This window comes from Mesoplodon mirus (assembly GCF_964341445.2).
Source record: "Mesoplodon mirus genome assembly, chromosome: 5".
Taxonomy (NCBI): Eukaryota; Metazoa; Chordata; class Mammalia; order Artiodactyla; family Ziphiidae; genus Mesoplodon; species Mesoplodon mirus.
In genome coordinates, this window is record NC_138980.1 from 35153625 (window position 1) to 35160054 (window position 6430).

The window sequence follows — 6430 nt, forward strand, 5'->3', positions numbered from 1 at the left end:
CCGCGGGCTGGGAAGGGGCACGCCGCCCGCCCTCTCCGGGGCCCGGGCTCTGATTGGACAGTAATCCTTGTGCCGCCCCTGCCCTGATGGACAGTCCTCCTAGTCCCACTCTATCCTGATTGCTGTTTGTCCGGACCCCGCCCAGTCGCCGCTGATTGGACAATTCAACCAGACCCCGCCCCTGCCTCCGAATGACAGGCCACAGGGACACGCGTGGCTGATCCGCCCGCCGGGGAATTGGGCTCCGTGCAGAACGGGCTCTGGGCGCGGCACACCCTGTGGCATCTGCTCGGTGGCTCCCCTGTGTCCTCCTCCTGCACCTGGAAATCCAGACTCAGTTTCCCCGGGGATCGCTCCATACCCGGAATGAAGATGAGAAAATACGGGTCATAGGGCTTGTTGATGGAAATAAAAAATAAACGATCTATAATAGGAATAGAAAAGTCTTTTGAGCCAAACTGAAGACTAGAGCCCTTAAGACGGCCTCTCAGATAACTCAGAGGACCTGCTCAGGAGAAGCAAGGTTTTTAGCACCGTTTTCTATCTTGTCAGAACTCTTTAACAGCAAACAAGGCAAGGAAATATTCCTTCAGGGTTTCAAAAACGAACAGATCAGGGACTTCCCCGGTGGTCCACTGGTTAAGACTTCGTGCTCCTAGTGCAGGGGGCGTGGGTTCAACCCTTGGTCAGGGAACTAGATCCCACATGCTACAACTAAAGACCCCGCATACCACAACGAAGATCTCGCGTGCTGCAACTAAGACCCAGTGCAGCCAAATAAGTAAATATTTTTTTAAAAAACGGCAAGAACAAACAAACAACAACAACAAAAACCCAAAAAACAAACAGATCAGTACATAGGCTGCAGCAGGAGGCAACGAGTAGCTATGGCCTTGGCACCTGGGAAGGGAGTCATCATAGAAGGAGGACCAGCATTGGTGTCCCAGGAAGGGAGACATTTAGTCTTTATTTTTAACACGGACATCTTTTGTTCTGGTCAATGTGCCCTTTAATAATTAAAGCATACAGACAATGTGTTTGATAGGCCACAAACAGGCCGTTTTAGTTAGCATAAAATTCGAGTTAAATCATGTATAAGCCCGAATAACTTCCCCATACCTCAATAGGTGAAAATTTCATCAGCTTGGTGATCTCCAGTGTCAGGGCATGGCCCAGGGCAAGGTCATGGTGGAAACTTGCCCTTTAAGAACAAAGACTCAGTGACACCACCATGTGCAACGCAGGGTCAGGCTTGGTCCATGCGTGACCTTTAACAGCAGGAGGCTCTGCCCTTAGTCCAAGCTCCCACCGCTGGGGCTTGAGGTCAGCTACCCAAGGCCCAGGGAGCTTTACCCCATGGGAAGTCAGACCCTGAGTCCCCAGTCTCTCTGCAAGACTGGTCTCAGCACAGCCACTGAGATGTCACAGTTCTCAGGTGTGCATTTTATACTGCAGGGAAATTTATGTCAGATCAGCTTTTAGTCAGTCTCTGTGAATTTTGAAATGTAAAAAGTTATATTTCCTTTTTTACACTGTATAGTGATGGTTGGACAGCTGTGCAATGTACAAAAAGTCACTGAGTTTTACACTTAAAAGTGTGAACGTTATGGTATGTGAACTGTATACTCGTTTAAAAACAAAGTATAAGGCCATTATAGCCATGATAACCCTACCTCTTGGTCACCACTAAAATACTTTCTGTCTGGGAATTCCCTGGCAGTCCAGTGGTTAGGACTCTTCAGTTTCACTGCTGAGGGCCTGGGTTCAATCCCTGGTGGGGGAACTAAGATCCCATAAGCTGCAAGCCATGGCCAAAAAAATTCTTTAAAAAAATTTTTTTTTCTGTATTTGGATTTACCTAGTCTGGACATTTTATATACCTAAATGAAATCATACAATATTGGTCTTTTGTGTCTGGCTTTTTTCCTCAGCATATTTTCAAGGTTTCATTCATGTTGCAGCACGTGTCAGAGCTTCCCTTACTTTTTATGACTATTATTCTCATCCTATGTACAGGTTATGCTTTGTTTATCCATTCAGCCACTGATGGACATTCGGGACATTTCCATCAGCCACTGATGGACATTTAGGACATTTCCACCTTTTGGCTATTGTGAATAGTGCTGCAACCAGCATTCATGTACACGTATTTGAGCATCTGTTTCAGTATAGGAAGGAGTGGAAATGTTGGCTCACAGGGTTAATTTCATGTTTAACTTTTTGAACTTCTAGAACTTTGGACTTCCTGCATTTCTTGTCTAGACAAAGCCTTTCTTACTTCTGCATTATGACCATTGATGGTATGGTATTTCTGCAACACAGTCTTATCCACAGGATCATGCTCATCAAAAGTAACAAACCCAAAGCCTCTTTTCTTTCCAGACTGCCTATCAATTATCTCAATGGTATCAATTTGTCCGTATGCCTCAAAGTAATCTCTAAGATAATGTTCCTCAGCATCTTCTTTAATTTCACCTACAAACAGCTTCTTCACAGTGACACGAGCCCCTGGCTTTCCAGATTCCCCTCTTGCAAACAGCATGTTTTGGCTCAACCGCTCTCCCATCCGTTGAACGAGGTCTGGCAGCCATGGCAGCACCAATCTCAGCCATGGATGAAAAAGTTACAAAACCAAATCCTCTTGATCTTTTGCTTGCAGGATCCCTCATTACCACACAATCTGTAAGTTTTCCCCCATTGTTCGTAGTACTTCTTCAAACTTTCTTCTGTCGTTTCAAAGCTCAGGCCACCAATAGTTTACGGATTTGTTCCTTTCCTCTCTCCATCGCGGACTCACTCGCTTCAGCCCGATTTCCCGCAGCCGAGCGAGATGAGAGAGATCTCCGCGGACGAACACGAACCGGACTCGTCCCGGCGCTGTAGTCAGAACTGCCGCTGCTCTAGGAGCACCTCCACTCTCTGGACCCGTTGCTACCGCTACTGCCGCTAGAGCCGCCGCCGCTGATTTTCTCCTTGACAACACTTCTGGCCATGATTCTAGCCATCCTAGTAGGTGCAAAGTGGTTAGCTCATGTGGTTTTGACATGCATTTTCCTGATGATTAGCGATGCGGAGAAAATTTTCATCTGTTTATTGGCCATTTGTATATCACTCTTGGACAAAAGTCTATTCAACTCCTTTCCCATTTTTTAACCGGGTTGTTTGCATTTTTATTATTGATATGCAAGGCTGTTTAATGTGTTCTGGATAATAAAACCTTATCACATGTATGATTCCCAATATGTTCTCCCATTCTGTGGGGTGTCTTTTCACTCTCTTGATAGTGTCCTTGGATGCACAAAAGATTTTACTTTTGATAAGGTCCAGTTTACCTATTTGTTTCTTGTGTTGCTAGTGCCTGTATTCCTGTCTTACTGGTTGTTTGGCCTGAGGCGTTCAGCACTGGAGTTTGCAGGCAGTTGGATAGAGCCAGGTGTTGGTGCTGAGATGAGGACCTCCGGGAGGCCTCACTCCGATTAATATTCCCTGGGGTCTGAGGCTCTCTGTTAGTCCAGCGGTTTGGACTCGGAGTTCCCACCATAGGAGCTCTGGCCTGGGGACCAAGGTCCCTGCAAGCTGCGTGGTGTGGCAAAAAAAAAAAAAAAAGAAAAAAAAAGAAAGAAAAAAAAGGGAGCAGTACAATATCAAAGAACAAAAAACAAAATAAAATTAGAAAGATGAAAAATATATTAGGTAAAATAAAAATATAATTGAAACAAACAGTCGCTGGGGGTTCCTCCCATCCCCTTAGGTGTCTGTGGTCCCCCACTGGTGCCTGGTAGGTGCCCTAGTTGTGCGGAGACGCGAATTCCACATCCCCCTAGTCCGCCATCTTCCCTATGTGAAGTTTTAAGTGATAACTGTTTTATGCTAGATCTATTTAGAATAGCTTACCAATTTTGAGGGGGTAATTTACACCCTTAGAGTTTGCTACGTTAAACTGAATCATGGGAATTCATTGAATGTCTATGTCATTTCTGAGTAAGATAAAATACTGAAACATTAGTTATTCAATACTAAACAAGCCTAAGTTTACCTACTTTTGCCTTATTATAGAAAACAAAAGATATTTGGATCTATTAATAAGATACTTTTTACTGAATTGGAAAAGAAATATTGGTATAACAAACAGTTCACAATTGCTTACTTCTTAGTTTCACTATAAATTAAGGTTTCTAAAACTACTAAGATTAATAAGGAAGACATCCTTGTATGCAAGAAAATTAAAAGAAAAATGTATAAGGAATGGGAATGCATTCTGTGGGAAAACGAAGTGACTTTGTCCTAAAGCCAGTCATTTCTAAATGGGAAAGAAAACAAAGGACAAGTAAAATGGACATAGAAAGTTGTAAAAGTTTTGTGAAAAAAAAGGAATCTTTAGAAAGGATTTTTTTGTGTCATCAGGACTGGCTAAAATTGGAATAAATTTAGGTGAACAAGTTTTAATATGACAAGTAAGTTAGTGCAAAAGTAAAAATTGGTTTTTCTGTTAAAAGAACAAATATTTTTTCTAGTGGTCTGCTCGTGATAATAAGAGACTATAAAAGATGGACATGTTTTGTCAAAATAACCACTATGTTCAATGTTGTCTTTATGAGTTCTTTTGTTTTAGGTACCTCTTATAGCTTTAATTTTCTATTAGCCTTTTGTAATGAATTTTTAAGAATTTTTTTTTTACTTTGGAGGGCCCTACATGCCAATTAATCCCATTCTGTTTGTTTCACATGGAAGCCCTCACTTTTTTTTTTTTTTTTTTTTGCGGTACGCGGGCCTCTCACTGTTGTGGCCTCTCCCATTGCGGAGCACAGGCTCCGACGCACAGGCTCAGCGGCCATGGCTCACGGGCCTAGCCGCTCCATGGCATGTGGCATCTTCCCAGACCGGGGCATGAACCCATGTCCCCTGCATCGGCAGGCGGACTCTTAACCACTGCGCCACCAGGGAAGCCCAGAAGCCCTCACTTTTAAGTGCACTTTCTTTGTAATTCTTAAAAATTTTTATTATTTTAAAATTTTTTATTAAGTGCACTTCTTAAATGATCTTATCTAATTAGAATGTTTCTTATAACAGCCACTGTAATGCTAGGTTTTAATTTCCCTGAGGAATGGCAGCAGTTTGGTAGGACCCTAGCTGCAAATGGAGATTAATATACATTTCTGTTTGGCCATATTTTGGGGCTCCCAAGCCATGTTCTCAGGACAAAAAAATTTGTAGGTTGTTGTAAGATTTTGCCATTTTTACAGATATTTATAGCTTCTGGGACCACAGTTCCTAACAGGTGTACTGGAAGGTAGGCATGCTTATTAACCATGTGGATTTAAGGATCTTATTTATGTATTCTTATTTATGTATGTATGTACGTATGTATGTACCTTTCTTTCCTCCCTCCCTCCCTCCATTTCTTTCTTATACTTTCGGTCACTTGGAGACAAACTAATACCTAAAAGGGACATGTCACTTGGTTGGAAACTGTGGTAGTTTACAATGTACCACACTGCATAGAAATTTTCTTGAGTTTGGCAAGGGACCTTGTACCATTCCAACCCATTCTGTGACCAACTTATCCCAACATGGGAGTCTTTGAGTTAGGTGGCAAGTGTTCTAACAGTTCTTAAATTCTTGATCTGTGACCACCAATTTTTGTCGCTTTTTGGTTTCTGAGATCCATGTTAGCAGTAGCCTTTATCTCTACAAAACAAGATAAACATGTTCACCAAAACAAACCAGCAGCAACCAAGACACACTGCTGCAGAAGTCCGAGTACACCATCAGCAACTCCCAGCATGGGGGACTTCCCTGGCAGTCCAATGGTTAGGACCCTGCACTTTCACTGCAGGGGACACAGGTCCAATCCCTGGTCGGGAACTAGGATCCAGCATGCCTCAGGGCATGGCCAAATTAAAAAAAAAACCCAGCATGGACTAAATAAGGAGACTCCAGCAAATGGGGTCAATAGACTGGAACTGAGGAAAGGACTGTATCAGCAACCCCAGTAAAGGGGAAATGCAGGGTGCAACTTGCAAAAGGGATTCCAAACAAGCAGGAGATTGCAGACTGAACTAAGAACTAGGGACTAGGGTTCTGGATGGAATCATCTTCCAGCTCAAGCTGACCCCCTAAACCCTTGACTGGAAAGTCAATTCGATTGGGAGTACAACAGAGAGCAGAGCTCAGAAATGAGAGGAACTTATCCACAACCCTCAGAAATGGTGAGAACGACAGTGAACTCAAAAAACGGTTTGCTGGTACCACGCCTGTGTGTGTGTGTGTGTGTGTGTGTGTGTGTTAATTATTTATTTTTTGGCTGCACCACATGGCACATGGCATGTGGGATCTCAGTTCCCTGACCAGGGATGAACCGGTGCCCCCTGCGGTGGAAGTGCAGAGTCTTAACCACTGGACCACCAGGGAAGTCCCCCACGCCTCTGTT

At 43.5% G+C, this 6430-nt stretch overlaps 1 pseudogene across 1 annotated transcript; it reads right to left on the reverse strand.

The window, feature by feature from the left end:
* Positions 1–2197: 2197 nt before the first annotated feature.
* LOC309805740 (heterogeneous nuclear ribonucleoproteins A2/B1-like) lies at positions 2198–3188 on the reverse strand (annotated as a pseudogene). The gene has a single exon. The product of its transcript is annotated as a heterogeneous nuclear ribonucleoproteins A2/B1-like (transcript).
* Between the last annotated feature and the right edge of the window lie 3242 nt (positions 3189–6430).